The following is a 14923-nucleotide window of genomic DNA, read 5'->3' on the forward strand; positions in this document are numbered from 1 at the left end:
TACACCACACCAGAGCTTGTGGCTGCTGGCTGAAGCCACTTACACCACACCAGGGCCTTAGTTGCTATTGAGGCCAATTACACCACACCAGGGTCTGTGGCTCTTGCTCAGGCCACTTACACCACACCAGGGCCTGTGGCACTGGCTGAGGCGACTTACACCACACCAGGGCCTGTGGCTGCTGGCTGAGGCCACTTACACCCCACCAGGGCCTGTGGCTGCTGGCTGAGGCGACTTACACCACACCAGGGCCCTTTTGCTGCTGGCTGAGGCCACTTACACCACACCAGTGCCTGTGGCTTCTGGCTGAGGCGACTTACACCACACCAGGGCCTGTGGCTGCTGGCTGAGGCGACTTACACCACACCAGTGCCTGTGGCTCTTGCTCAGGCCACTCACATCACACCAGGCCCTGCGCTTCTGGCCGAGGCCATCTTCACCAAACCAGGCCCTGTGCTGCTAGCTGATGCCACCTACACCACACCAGGGCGTGAGTGACCGGCTGGGGCCACCTACACCACACCAGGGCGTGAGTGACCGGCTGGGGCCACTTACACCACATCAGGGCCTGTGGCTCTTGCTCAGGCCACTTACACCACACCAGGGCCTTATTTGCTATTGAGGCCACTTACACCACACCAGGGCCTGTGGCTCTGGCTTAGGCCACTTACACCACACCAGGGCCTGTGGCTGCTGGCTGAGGCCACTTACACCACACCAGGGCCTGTGGCTGCTGGCTGAGGCCACCTACACCACACCAGGGCATTAGTTGCTATTGAGGCCAATTACACCACACCAGGGTCTGTGGCTCTTGCTCAGGCCACTTACACCACACCAGGGCCTGTGGCACTGGCTGAGGCCACTTACACCACACCAGGGCCTGTGGCTGCTGGCTGAGGCCACCTACACCACACCAGGGCCTGTGGCTGCTGACTGAGGCGACTTACACCACACCAGGGCCCTTTTGCTGCTGGCTGAGGCCACTTACACTACACCAGTGCCTGTGGCTTCTGGCTGAGGCGACTTACACCACACCAGGGCCTGTGGCTGCTGGCTGAGGCCACTTACACCACACCAGGGCCTGTGGCTCTTGCTCAGGCCACTCACATCACACCAGGGCCTGTGGCTGCTGGCTGAGGCCAGTTACACCACACCAGAGCCTGTGGCTGCTGGCTGAAGCCACTTACACCACACCAGGGCCTTAGTTGCTATTGAGGCCACTTACACCACACCAGGGCCTGTGGCTGCTGGCTGAGGCCACCTACACCACACCAGGGCCTGTGGCTGCTGGCTGAGGCGACTTACACCACACCAGGGCCCTTTTGCTGCTGGCTGAGGCCACTTACACCACACCAGTGCCTGTGGCTTCTGGCTCAGGCGACTTACACCACACCAGGGCCTGTGGCACTGGCTGAGGCCACTTAGACCACACCAGGGCCTGTGGCTGCTGGTTGAGGCCACTTACAACACACCAGGGCCTGTGGCTGCTGGCTGAGGCCACTTACACCAAACCAGGGCCTGTGGCTGCTGGCTGAGGCCACTTACAACACACCAGGGCCTGTGGCTCTTGCTCAGGCCACTCATATCACACCAGGCCCTGTGCTTCTGGCCGAGGCCATCTTCACCAAACCAGGCCCTGTGCTGCTTTCTGTGGCCATCTTCAACAATCCAGGGCCTGTGCTGTTGGATAAATGCCAAACTGAGCCTTTGGGTTAGGGTATTATGCAAACATGCAGGTATGGTTATAGGATTGTCTTCGTAACTTCAGGTACTTGCCACCTAATCACTTGAATCCATAAATTGAGACATTGTGCTGGGGCCAGCAGCTTACGGCCATACCACCCTGAGCACGCCTGACCTCGTCTGATCTCGGAAGCTAAGCAGGGCTGGGCTTGGTTAGTACTTGGATGGGAGACTGCCTTGGAATACCTGGTGCTGTAAGCCTTTCATTTTCATGTCATTGAACCGCTTTTGATCCAGAGAAGGGGTGTATTAAAAGACCAAAAGCAGCTGCCCATTAATGAGGGCACATTAACGACATTGCTTTTGGCTCTTTTCCAATGTCTTGTGCTGCTAGCTGATGCCACCTACACCACACCAGGGCCTGAGTGACCGGCTGGGGCCACTTACACCACATCAGGGCCTGTGGCTCTGGCTGAGGCCACTTACACCACACCAGGGCCTGTGGCTGCTGGCTGAGGCCAGTTACACCACACCAGAGCTTGTGGCTGCTGGCTGAAGCCACTTACACCACACCAGGGCCTTAGTTGCTATTGAGGCCAATTACACCACACCAGGGTCTGTGGCTCTTGCTCAGGCCACTTACACCACACCAGGGCCTGTGGCACTGGCTGAGGCGACTTACACCACACCAGGGCCTGTGGCTGCTGGCTGAGGCCACTTACACCCCACCAGGGCATGTGGCTGCTGGCTGAGGCGACTTACACCACACCAGGGCCCTTTTGCTGCTGGCTGAGGCCACTTACACCACACCAGTGCCTGTGGCTTCTGGCTGAGGCGACTTACACCACACCAGGGCCTGTGGCTGCTGGCTGAGGCGACTTACACCACACCAGTGCCTGTGGCTCTTGCTCACGCCACTCACATCACACCAGGCCCTGTGCTTCTGGCCGAGGCCATCTTCACCAAACCAGGCCCTGTGCTGCTTGCTGTGGCCATGTACAACACACCAGGCCCTGTGCTGGTTCCAGAGGCCATCTTCAACAATCCAGGGCCTGTGCTGTTGGATAAATGCCAAACTGAGCCTTTGGGTTAGGGTATTATGCAAACATGCAGGTATGGTTATAGGATTGTCTTCGTAACTTCAGGTACTTGCCACCTAATCACTTGAATCCATAAATTGAGACATTGTGCTGGGGCCAGCAGCTTACGGCCATACCACCCTGAGCACGCCTGACCTCGTCTGATCTCGGAAGCTAAGCAGGGCTGGGCTTGGTTAGTACTTGGATGGGAGACTCCCTGGGAATACCTGGTGCTGTAAGCCTTTCATGTCATTGAACCGCTTTTGATCCAGAGAAGGGGTGTATTAAAAGACCAAAAGCATCTGCCCATTAATGAGGGCACATTAACGACATTGCTTTTGGCTCTTTTCCAATGTCTTGTGCTGCTAGCTGATGCAACCTACACCACACAAGGGCCTGAGTGACCGGCTGGGGCCACTTACACCACATCAGGGCCTGTGGCTCTGGCTGAGGCCACTTACACCACACCAGGGCCTGTGGCTGCTGGCTGAGGCCACTTACACCACACCAGGGCCTGTGGCTGCTGGCTGAGGCCACCTACACCACACCAGGGCATTAGTTGCTATTGAGGCCAATTACACCACACCAGGGTCTGTGGCTCTTGCTCAGGCCACTTACACCACACCAGGGCCTGTGGCACTGGCTGAGGCCACTTACACCACACCAGGGCCTGTGGCTGCTGGCTGAGGCCACTTACACCACACCAGGGCCTGTGGCTGCTGGCTGAGGCCACTTACACCACACCAGGGCCTGTGGCTGCTGGCTGAGGCCACCTACACCACACCAGGGCCTGTGGCTGCTGACTGAGGCGACTTACACCACACCAGGGCCCTTTTGCTGCTGGCTGAGGCCACTTACACCACACCAGTGCCTGTGGCTTCTGGCTGAGGCGACTTACACCACACCAGGGCCTGTGGCTTCTGGCTGAGGCGACTTACACCACACCAGGGCCTGTGGCTGCTGGCTGAGGCCACTTACACCACACCAGGGCCTGTGGCTCTTGCTCAGGCCACTCACATCACACCAGGCCCTGCGCTTCTGGCCGAGGCCATCTTCACCAAACCAGGCCCTGTGGCTCTTGCTCAGGCCACTTACACCACACCAGGGCCTGTGGCTGCTGGCTGAGGCCACTTACAACACACCAGGGCCTGTGGCTGCTGGCTGAGGCCACTTACACCAAACCAGGGCCTGTGGCTCTTGCTCAGGCCACTTACACCACACCAGGGCCTGTGGCTGCTGGCTGAGGCCACTTACAACACACCAGGGCCTGTGGCTGCTGGCTGAGGCCACTTACACCAAACCAGGGCCTGTGGCTCTTGCTCAGGCCACTTACACCACACCAGGGCCTGTGGCTGCTGGCTGAGGCCACCTACACCACACCAGGGCCTGTGGCTGCTGGCTGAGGCCACTTACACCACACCAGGGCCTGTGGCTCTTGCTCAGGCCACTCACATCACACCAGGCCCTGTGCTTCTGGCCGAGGCCATCTTCACCAAACCAGGCCCTGTGCTGCTTGCTGTGGCCATGTACAACACACCAGGCCCTGTGCTGGTTCCTGAGGCCATCTTCAACAATCCAGGGCCTGTGCTGTTGGATAAATGCCAAACTGAGCCTTTGGGTTAGGGTATTATGCAAACATGCAGGTATGGTTATAGGATTGTCTTCGTAACTTCAGGTACTTGCCACCTAATCACTTGAATCCATAAATTGAGACATTGTGCTGGGGCCAGCAGCTTACGGCCATACCACCCTGAGCACCCCCGACCTCGTCTGATCTCGGAAGCTAAGCAGGGCTGGGCTTGGTTAGTACTTGGATGGGAGACTGCCTGGGAATACCTGGTGCTGTAAGCCTTTCATTTTCATGTCATTGAACCGCTTTTGATCCAGAGAAGGGGTGTATTAAAAGACCAAAAGCAGCTGCCCATTAATGAGGGCACATTAACGACACTGCTTTTGGCTCTTTTCCAATGTCTTGTGCTGCTAGCTGATGCCACCTACACCACACCAGGGCCTGAGTGACCGGCTGGGGCCACTTACACCACATCAGGGCCTGTGGCTGCTGGCTGAGGCCACCTACACCACACCAGGGCCTGTGGCTGCTGGCTGAGGCCACCTACACCACACCAGGGCCTTAGTTGCTATTGAGGCCAATTACACCACACCAGGGCCTGTGACACTTGCTCAGGCCACTTACACCACACCAGGGCCTGTGGCTCTTGCTCAGGCCACTTACACCACACCAGGGCCTGTGGCTCTTGCTCAGGCCACTTACACCACATCAGGGCCTGTGGCTCTGGCTGAGGCCACTTACACCACACCAGGGCCTGTGGCTGCTGGCTGAGGCCACTTACACCACACCAGGGCCTGTGGCTGCTGGCTGAGGCCACCTACACCACACCAGGGCATTAGTTGCTATTGAGGCCAATTACACCACACCAGGGTCTGTGGCTCTTGCTCAGGCCACTTACACCACACCAGGGCCTGTGGCACTGGCTGAGGCCACTTACACCACACCAGGGCCTGTGGCTGCTGGCTGAGGCCACTTACACCACACCAGGGCCTGTGGCTGCTGGCTGAGGCCACGTACACCACACCAGGGCCTGTGGCTGCTGGCTGAGGCCACCTACACCACACCAGGGCCTGTGGCTGCTGACTGAGGCGACTTACACCACACCAGGGCCCTTTTGCTGCTGGCTGAGGCCACTTACACCACACCAGTGCCTGTGGCTTCTGGCTGAGGCGACTTACACCACACCAGGGCCTGTGGCTGCTGGCTGAGGCCACTTACACCACACCAGGGCCTGTGGCTCTTGCTCAGGCCACTCACATCACACCAGGCCCTGCGCTTCTGGCCGAGGCCATCTTCACCAAACCAGGCCCTGTGCTGCTTGCTGTGGCCATGTACAACACACCAGGCCCTGTGCTGGTTCCTGAGGCCATCTTCAACAATCCAGGGCCTGTGCTGTTGGATAAATGCCAAACTGAGCCTTTGGGTTAGGGTATTATGCAAACATGCAGGTATGGTTATAGGATTGTCTTCGTAACTTCAGGTACTTGCCACCTAATCACTTGAATCCATAAATTGAGACATTGTGCTGGGGCCAGCAGCTTACGGCCATACCACCCTGAGCACGCCCGACCTCGTCTGATCTCGGAAGCTAAGCAGGGCTGGGCTTGGTTAGTACTTGGATGGGAGACTGCCTGGGAATACCTGGTGCTGTAAGCCTTTCATTTTCATGTCATTGAACCGCTTTTGATCCAGAGAAGGGGTGTATTAAAAGACCAAAAGCATCTGCCCATTAATGAGGGCACATTAACGACATTGCTTTTGGCTCTTTTCCAATGTCTTGTGCTGCTAGCTGATGCAACCTACACCACACAAGGGCCTGAGTGACCGGCTGGGGCCACTTACACCACATCAGGGCCTGTGGCTCTGGCTGAGGCCACTTACACCACACCAGGGCCTGTGGCTGCTGGCTGAGGCCACTTACACCACACCAGGGCCTGTGGCTGCTGGCTGAGGCCACCTACACCACACCAGGGCATTAGTTGCTATTGAGGCCAATTACACCACACCAGGGTCTGTGGCTCTTGCTCAGGCCACTTACACCACACCAGGGCCTGTGGCACTGGCTGAGGCCACTTACACCACACCAGGGCCTGTGGCTGCTGGCTGAGGCCACTTACACCACACCAGGGCCTGTGGCTGCTGGCTGAGGCCACTTACACCACACCAGGGCCTGTGGCTGCTGGCTGAGGCCACCTACACCACACCAGGGCCTGTGGCTGCTGACTGAGGCGACTTACACCACACCAGGGCCCTTTTGCTGCTGGCTGAGGCCACTTACACCACACCAGTGCCTGTGGCTTCTGGCTGAGGCGACTTACACCACACCAGGGCCTGTGGCTGCTGGCTGAGGCCACTTACACCACACCAGGGCCTGTGGCTCTTGCTCAGGCCACTCACATCACACCAGGCCCTGCGCTTCTGGCCGAGGCCATCTTCACCAAACCAGGCCCTGTGCTGCTTGCTGTGGCCATCTTCAACAATCCAGGGCCTGTGCTGTTGGATAAATGCCAAACTAAGCCTTTGGGTTAGGGTATTATGCAAACATGCAGGTATGGTTATAGGATTGTCTTCGTAACTTCAGGTACTTGCCACCTAATCACTTGAATCCATAAATTGAGACATTGTGCTGGGTCCAGCAGCTTACGGCCATACCACTCTGAGCACGCCCGACCTCGTCTGATCTCGGAAGCTAAGCAGGGCTGGGCTTGGTTAGTACTTGGATGGGAGACTCCCTGGGAATACCTTGTGCTGTAAGTCTTTCATTTTCATGTCATTGAACCGCTTTTGATCCAGAGAAGGGGTGTATTAAAAGACCAAAAGCAGCTGCCCATTAATGAGGGCACATTAACGACACTGCTTTTGGCTCTTTTCCAATGTCTTGTGCTGCTAGCTGAGGCCACTTACACCACACCAGGGCCTGTGGCTCTTGCTCAGGCCACTCACATCACACCAGGCCCTGCGCTTCTGGCCGAGGCCATCTTCACCAAACCAGGCCCTGTGGCTCTTGCTCAGGCCACTTACACCACACCAGGGCCTTATTTGCTATTGAGGCCACTTACACCACACCAGGGCCTGTGGCACTTGCTCAGGCCACTTACACCACACCAGGGACCTTTTGCTGCTGGCTGAGGCCACTTACACCACACCAGTGCCTGTGGCTTCTGGCTGAGGCCACCTACACCACACCAGGGCCTGTGGATGCTGGCTGAGGCCACTTACAACACACCAGGGCCTGTGGCTCTTGCTCAGGCCACTTACACCACACCAGGGCCTGTGGCACTTGCTCAGGCCACTTACACCACATCAGGGCCTGTGGCTCTGGCTGAGGCCACTTACACCACACCAGGGCCTGTGGCTGCTGGCTGAGGCCACTTACACCACACCAGGGCCTGTGGCTGCTGGCTGAGGCCACCTACACCACACCAGGGCATTAGTTGCTATTGAGGCCAATTACACCACACCAGGGTCTGTGGCTCTTGCTCAGGCCACTTACACCACACCAGGGCCTGTGGCACTGGCTGAGGCCACTTACACCACACCAGGGCCTGTGGCTGCTGGCTGAGGCCACTTACACCACACCAGGGCCTGTGGCTGCTGGCTGAGGCCACTTACACCACACCAGGGCCTGTGGCTCTTGCTCAGGCCACTTACACCACACCAGGGCCTGTGGCACTGGCTGAGGCCACTTAGACCACACCAGGGCCTGTGGCTGCTGGCTGAGGCCACTTACAACACACCAGGGCCTGTGGCTGCTGGCTGAGGCCACTTACACCAAACCAGGGCCTGTGGCTGCTTGCTGAGGCCATCTTCACCAAACCAGGCCCTGTGCTGCTTGCTGTGGCCATGTAAAACACACCAGGTCCTGTGCTGGTTCTTGAGGCCATCTTCAACAATCCAGGGCCTGTGCTGTTGGATAAATGCCAAACTGAGCCTTTGGGTTAGGGTATTATGCAAACATGCAGGTATGGTTATAGGATTGTCTTCGTAACTTCAGGTACTTGCCACCTAATCACTTGAATCCATAAATTGAGACATTGTGCTGGGGCCAGCAGCTTACGGCCATACCACCCTGAGCACGCCCGACCTCGTCTGATCTCGGAAGCTAAGCAGGGCTGGGCTTGGTTAGTACTTGGATGGGAGACTGCCTGGGAATACCTGGTGCTGTAAGCCTTTCATTTTCATGTCATTGAACCGCTTTTGATCCAGAGAAGGGGTGTATTAAAAGACCAAAAGCAGCTCCCCATTAATGAGGGCACATTAACGACATTGCTTTTGGCTGTTTTCCAATGTCTTGTGCTGCTAGCTGATGCCACCTACACCACACCAGGGCCTGAGTGACCGGCTGGGGCCACTTACACCACATCAGGGCCTGTGGCTGCTGGCTGAGGCCACTTACACCACACCAGGGCCTGTGGCTGCTGGCTGAGGCCACTCACATCACACCAGGCCCTGCGCTTCTGGCCGAGGCCATCTTCACCAAACCAGGCCCTGTGCTGCTTGCTGTGGCCATCTTCAACAATCCAGGGCCTGTGCTGTTGGATAAATGCCAAACTGAGCCTTTGGGTTAGGGTATTATGCAAACATGCAGGTATGGTTATAGGATTGTCTTCGTAACTTCAGGTACTTGCCACCTAATCACTTGAATCCATAAATTGAGACATTGTGCTGGGGCCAGCAGCTTACGGCCATACCACCCTGAGCACGCCCGACCTCGTCTGATCTCGGAAGCTAAGCAGGGCTGGGCTTGGTTAGTACTTGGATGGGAGACTGCCTGGGAATACCTGGTGCTGTAAGCCTTTCATTTTCATGTCATTGAACCGCTTTTGATCCAGAGAAGGGGTGTATTAAAAGACCAAAAGCATCTGCCCATTAATGAGGGCACATTAACGACATTGCTTTTGGCTCTTTTCCAATGTCTTGTGCTGCTAGCTGATGCAACCTACACCACACAAGGGCCTGAGTGACCGGCTGGGGCCACTTACACCACACCAGGGCCTGTGGCACTGGCTGAGGCGACTTACACCACACCAGGGCCTGTGGCTGCTGGCTGAGGCCACTTACACCACACCAGGGCCTGTGGCTGCTGGCTGAGGCCACCTACACCCCACCAGGGCCTGTGGCTGCTGGCTGAGGCGACTTACACCACACCAGGGCCCTTTTGCTGCTGGCTGAGGCGACTTACACCACACCAGTGCCTGTGGCTTCTGGCTGAGGCGACTTACACCACACCAGGGCCTGTGGCTGCTGGCTGAGGCGACTTACACCACACCAGTGCCTGTGGCTCTTGCTCAGGCCACTCACATCACACCAGGCCCTGCGCTTCTGGCCGAGGCCATCTTCACCAAACCAGGCCCTGTGCTGCTAGCTGATGCCACCTACACCACACCAGGGCGTGAGTGACCGGCTGGGGCCACCTACACCACACCAGGGCGTGAGTGACCGGCTGGGGCCACTTACACCACATCAGGGCCTGTGGCTGCTGGCTGAGGCCACTTACACCAAACCAGGGCCTGTGGCTGCTTGCTGAGGCCATCTTCACCAAACCAGGCCCTGTGCTGCTTGCTGTGGCCATGTAAAACACACCAGGTCCTGTGCTGGTTCTTGAGGCCATCTTCAACAATCCAGGGCCTGTGCTGTTGGATAAATGCCAAACTGAGCCTTTGGGTTAGGGTATTATGCAAACATGCAGGTATGGTTATAGGATTGTCTTCGTAACTTCAGGTACTTGCCACCTAATCACTTGAATCCATAAATTGAGACATTGTGCTGGGGCCAGCAGCTTACGGCCATACCACCCTGAGCACGCCGGACCTCGTCTGATCTCGGAAGCTAAGCAGGGCTGGGCTTGGTTAGTACTTGGATGGGAGACTGCCTGGGAATACCTGGTGCTGTAAGCCTTTCATTTTCATGTCATTGAACCGCTTTTGATCCAGAGAAGGGGTGTATTAAAAGACCAAAAGCAGCTCCCCATTAATGAGGGCACATTAACGACATTGCTTTTGGCTGTTTTCCAATGTCTTGTGCTGCTAGCTGATGCCACCTACACCACACCAGGGCCTGAGTGACCGGCTGGGGCCACTTACACCACATCAGGGCCTGTGGCTGCTGGCTGAGGCCACTTACAACACACCAGGGCCTGTGGCTCTTGCTCAGGCCACTTACACCACACCAGGGCCTGTGGCTCTTGCTCAGGCCACTTACACCACATCAGGGCCTGTGGCTCTGGCTGAGGCCACTTACACCACACCAGGGCCTGTGGCTGCTGGCTGAGGCCACTTACACCACACCAGGGCCTGTGGCTGCTGGCTGAGGCCACCTACACCACACCAGGGCATTAGTTGCTATTGAGGCCAATTACACCACACCAGGGTCTGTGGCTCTTGCTCAGGCCACTTACACCACACCAGGGCCTGTGGCACTGGCTGAGGCCACTTACACCACACCAGGGCCTGTGGCTGCTGGCTGAGGCCACTTACACCACACCAGGGCCTGTGGCTGCTGGCTGAGGCCACGTACACCACACCAGGGCCTGTGGCTGCTGGCTGAGGCCACCTACACCACACCAGGGCCTGTGGCTGCTGACTGAGGCGACTTACACCACACCAGGGCCCTTTTGCTGCTGGCTGAGGCCACTTACACCACACCAGTGCCTGTGGCTTCTGGCTGAGGCGACTTACACCACACCAGGGCCTGTGGCTGCTGGCTGAGGCCACTTACACCACACCAGGGCCTGTGGCTCTTGCTCAGGCCACTCACATCACACCAGGCCCTGCGCTTCTGGCCGAGGCCATCTTCACCAAACCAGGCCCTGTGCTGCTTGCTGTGGCCATGTACAACACACCAGGCCCTGTGCTGGTTCCTGAGGCCATCTTCAACAATCCAGGGCCTGTGCTGTTGGATAAATGCCAAACTGAGCCTTTGGGTTAGGGTATTATGCAAACATGCAGGTATGGTTATAGGATTGTCTTCGTAACTTCAGGTACTTGCCACCTAATCACTTGAATCCATAAATTGAGACATTGTGCTGAGGCCAGCAGCTTACGGCCATACCACCCTGAGCACGCCCGACCTCGTCTGATCTCGGAAGCTAAGCAGGGCTGGGCTTGGTTAGTACTTGGATGGGAGACTGCCTGGGAATACCTGGTGCTGTAAGCCTTTCATTTTCATGTCATTGAACCGCTTTTGATCCAGAGAAGGGGTGTATTAAAAGACCAAAAGCATCTGCCCATTAATGAGGGCACATTAACGACATTGCTTTTGGCTCTTTTCCAATGTCTTGTGCTGCTAGCTGATGCAACCTACACCACACAAGGGCCTGAGTGACCGGCTGGGGCCACTTACACCACACCAGGGCCTGTGGCACTGGCTGAGGCGACTTACACCACACCAGGGCCTGTGGCTGCTGGCTGAGGCCACTTACACCACACCAGGGCCTGTGGCTGCTGGCTGAGGCCACCTACACCCCACCAGGGCCTGTGGCTGCTGGCTGAGGCGACGTACACCACACCAGGGCCCTTTTGCTGCTGGCTGAGGCGACTTACACCACACCAGTGCCTGTGGCTTCTGGCTGAGGCGACTTACACCACACCAGGGCCTGTGGCTGCTGGCTGAGGCGACTTACACCACACCAGTGCCTGTGGCTCTTGCTCAGGCCACTCACATCACACCAGGCCCTGCGCTTCTGGCCGAGGCCATCTTCACCAAACCAGGCCCTGTGCTGCTAGCTGATGCCACCTACACCACACCAGGGCGTGAGTGACCGGCTGGGGCCACCTACACCACACCAGGGCGTGAGTGACCGGCTGGGGCCACTTACACCACATCAGGGCCTGTGGCTCTGGCTGAGGCCACTTACACCACACCAGGGCCTGTGGCTCTTGCTCAGGCCACTCACATCACACCAGGCCCTGCGCTTCTGGCCGAGGCCATCTTCACCAAACCAGGCCCTGTGGCTCTTGCTCAGGCCACTTACACCACACCAGGGCCTTATTTGCTATTGAGGCCACTTACACCACACCAGGGCCTGTGGCTCTGGCTTAGGCCACTTACACCACACCAGGGCCTGTGGCACTTGCTCAGGCCACTTACACCACACCAGGGCCTGTGGCTGCTGGCTGAGGCCACTTAAACCACACCAGGGCCTGTGGCTCTTGCTCAAGCCACTTACACCACACCAGGGCCTGTGGCACTGGCTGAGGCCACTTAGACCACACCAGGACCTGTGGCTGCTGGCTGAGGCCACTTACAACACACCAGGGCCTGTGGCTGCTGGCTGAGGCCACTTACACCAAACCAGGGCCTGTGGCTGCTTGCTGAGGCCATCTTCACCAAACCAGGCCCTGTGCTGCTTGCTGTGGCCATGTAAAACACACCAGGTCCTGTGCTGGTTCTTGAGGCCATCTTCAACAATCCAGGGCCTGTGCTGTTGGATAAATGCCAAACTGAGCCTTTGGGTTAGGGTATTATGCAAACATGCAGGTATGGTTATAGGATTGTCTTCGTAACTTCAGGTACTTGCCACCTAATCACTTGAATCCATAAATTGAGACATTGTGCTGGGGCCAGCAGCTTACGGCCATACCACCCTGAGCACGCCCGACCTCGTCTGATCTCGGAAGCTAAGCAGGGCTGGGCTTGGTTAGTACTTGGATGGGAGACTGCCTGGGAATACCTGGTGCTGTAAGCCTTTCATTTTCATGTCATTGAACCGCTTTTGATCCAGAGAAGGGGTGTATTAAAAGACCAAAAGCAGCTCCCCATTAATGAGGGCACATTAACGACATTGCTTTTGGCTGTTTTCCAATGTCTTGTGCTGCTAGCTGATGCCACCTACACCACACCAGGGCCTGAGTGACCGGCTGGGGCCACTTACACCACATCAGGGCCTGTGGCTGCTGGCTGAGGCCACTTACAACACACCAGGGCCTGTGGCTCTTGCTCAGGCCACTTACACCACACCAGGGCCTGTGGCTCTTGCTCAGGCCACTTACACCACATCAGGGCCTGTGGCTCTGGCTGAGGCCACTTACACCACACCAGGGCCTGTGGCTGCTGGCTGAGGCCACTTACACCACACCAGGGCCTGTGGCTGCTGGCTGAGGCCACCTACACCACACCAGGGCATTAGTTGCTATTGAGGCCAATTACACCACACCAGGGTCTGTGGCTCTTGCTCAGGCCACTTACACCACACCAGGGCCTGTGGCACTGGCTGAGGCCACTTACACCACACCAGGGCCTGTGGCTGCTGGCTGAGGCCACTTACACCACACCAGGGCCTGTGGCTGCTGGCTGAGGCCACGTACACCACACCAGGGCCTGTGGCTGCTGGCTGAGGCCACCTACACCACACCAGGGCCTGTGGCTGCTGACTGAGGCGACTTACACCACACCAGGGCCCTTTTGCTGCTGGCTGAGGCCACTTACACCACACCAGTGCCTGTGGCTTCTGGCTGAGGCGACTTACACCACACCAGGGCCTGTGGCTGCTGGCTGAGGCCACTTACACCACACCAGGGCCTGTGGCTCTTGCTCAGGCCACTCACATCACACCAGGCCCTGCGCTTCTGGCCGAGGCCATCTTCACCAAACCAGGCCCTGTGCTGCTTGCTGTGGCCATGTACAACACACCAGGCCCTGTGCTGGTTCCTGAGGCCATCTTCAACAATCCAGGGCCTGTGCTGTTGGATAAATGCCAAACTGAGCCTTTGGGTTAGGGTATTATGCAAACATGCAGGTATGGTTATAGGATTGTCTTCGTAACTTCAGGTACTTGCCACCTAATCACTTGAATCCATAAATTGAGACATTGTGCTGGGGCCAGCAGCTTACGGCCATACCACCCTGAGCACGCCCGACCTCGTCTGATCTCGGAAGCTAAGCAGGGCTGGGCTTGGTTAGTACTTGGATGGGAGACTGCCTGGGAATACCTGGTGCTGTAAGCCTTTCATTTTCATGTCATTGAACCGCTTTTGATCCAGAGAAGGGGTGTATTAAAAGACCAAAAGCATCTGCCCATTAATGAGGGCACATTAACGACATTGCTTTTGGCTGTTTTCCAATGTCTTGTGCTGCTAGCTGATGCCACCTACACCACACCAGGGCCTGAGTGACCGGCTGGGGCCACTTACACCACATCAGGGCCTGTGGCTCTGGCTGAGGCCACTTACACCACACCAGGGCCTGTGGCTGCTGGCTGAGGCCACTTACACCACACCAGGGCCTGTGGCTGCTGGCTGAGGCCACCTACACCACACCAGGGCATTAGTTGCTATTGAGGCCAATTACACCACACCAGGGTCTGTGGCTCTTGCTCAGGCCACTTACACCACACCAGGGCCTGTGGCACTGGCTGAGGCCACTTACACCACACCAGGGCCTGTGGCTGCTGGCTGAGGCCACTTACACCACACCAGGGCCTGTGGCTGCTGGCTGAGGCCACCTACACCACACCAGGGCCTGTGGCTGCTGACTGAGGCGACTTACACCACACCAGGGCCCTTTTGCTGCTGGCTGAGGCCACTTACACCACACCAGTGCCTGTGGCTTCTGGCTGAGGCGACTTACACCACACCAGGGCCTGTGGCTGCTG

At 57.4% G+C, this 14923-nt stretch overlaps 8 non-coding genes and 3 pseudogenes across 8 annotated transcripts; all 11 read left to right on the plus strand.

Moving 5' to 3' along the window:
- Nucleotides 1–1825: 1825 nt before the first annotated feature.
- LOC146636986 (5S ribosomal RNA) lies at nucleotides 1826–1944 on the plus strand (annotated as a pseudogene).
- Nucleotides 1945–2885: 941 nt separating this feature from the next.
- Nucleotides 2886–3004, plus strand: LOC146636987 (5S ribosomal RNA). Its single transcript, XR_014905590.1, has one exon. It is a non-coding gene; the product is annotated as a 5S ribosomal RNA (ribosomal RNA).
- A 1490-nt stretch (nucleotides 3005–4494) lies between these two features.
- LOC146636988 (5S ribosomal RNA) lies at nucleotides 4495–4613 on the plus strand. Its single transcript, XR_014905519.1, has one exon. It is a non-coding gene; the product is annotated as a 5S ribosomal RNA (ribosomal RNA).
- Nucleotides 4614–5869: 1256 nt separating this feature from the next.
- On the plus strand, nucleotides 5870–5988 carry LOC146636989 (5S ribosomal RNA). Its single transcript, XR_014905681.1, has one exon. It is a non-coding gene; the product is annotated as a 5S ribosomal RNA (ribosomal RNA).
- Nucleotides 5989–6970: 982 nt separating this feature from the next.
- On the plus strand, nucleotides 6971–7089 carry LOC146636990 (5S ribosomal RNA; annotated as a pseudogene).
- Nucleotides 7090–8383: 1294 nt separating this feature from the next.
- On the plus strand, nucleotides 8384–8502 carry LOC146636991 (5S ribosomal RNA). The gene has a single exon (XR_014905687.1). It is a non-coding gene; the product is annotated as a 5S ribosomal RNA (ribosomal RNA).
- Nucleotides 8503–9009: 507 nt separating this feature from the next.
- On the plus strand, nucleotides 9010–9128 carry LOC146636992 (5S ribosomal RNA). The gene has a single exon (XR_014905692.1). It is a non-coding gene; the product is annotated as a 5S ribosomal RNA (ribosomal RNA).
- Nucleotides 9129–10110: 982 nt separating this feature from the next.
- LOC146636993 (5S ribosomal RNA) lies at nucleotides 10111–10229 on the plus strand (annotated as a pseudogene).
- A 1139-nt stretch (nucleotides 10230–11368) lies between these two features.
- Nucleotides 11369–11487, plus strand: LOC146636994 (5S ribosomal RNA). Its single transcript, XR_014905693.1, has one exon. It is a non-coding gene; the product is annotated as a 5S ribosomal RNA (ribosomal RNA).
- A 1412-nt stretch (nucleotides 11488–12899) lies between these two features.
- On the plus strand, nucleotides 12900–13018 carry LOC146636995 (5S ribosomal RNA). Its single transcript, XR_014905694.1, has one exon. It is a non-coding gene; the product is annotated as a 5S ribosomal RNA (ribosomal RNA).
- A 1139-nt stretch (nucleotides 13019–14157) lies between these two features.
- Nucleotides 14158–14276, plus strand: LOC146636996 (5S ribosomal RNA). Its single transcript, XR_014905695.1, has one exon. It is a non-coding gene; the product is annotated as a 5S ribosomal RNA (ribosomal RNA).
- The last annotated feature ends 647 nt before the right edge of the window (nucleotides 14277–14923 follow it).

Source organism: Diplotaxodon limnothrissa, linkage group LG3 (assembly GCF_057381915.1).
Source record: "Diplotaxodon limnothrissa isolate DT_005_m linkage group LG3, D_limnothrissa_male_GT1.1, whole genome shotgun sequence".
Classification (NCBI taxonomy): Eukaryota; Metazoa; Chordata; class Actinopteri; order Cichliformes; family Cichlidae; genus Diplotaxodon; species Diplotaxodon limnothrissa.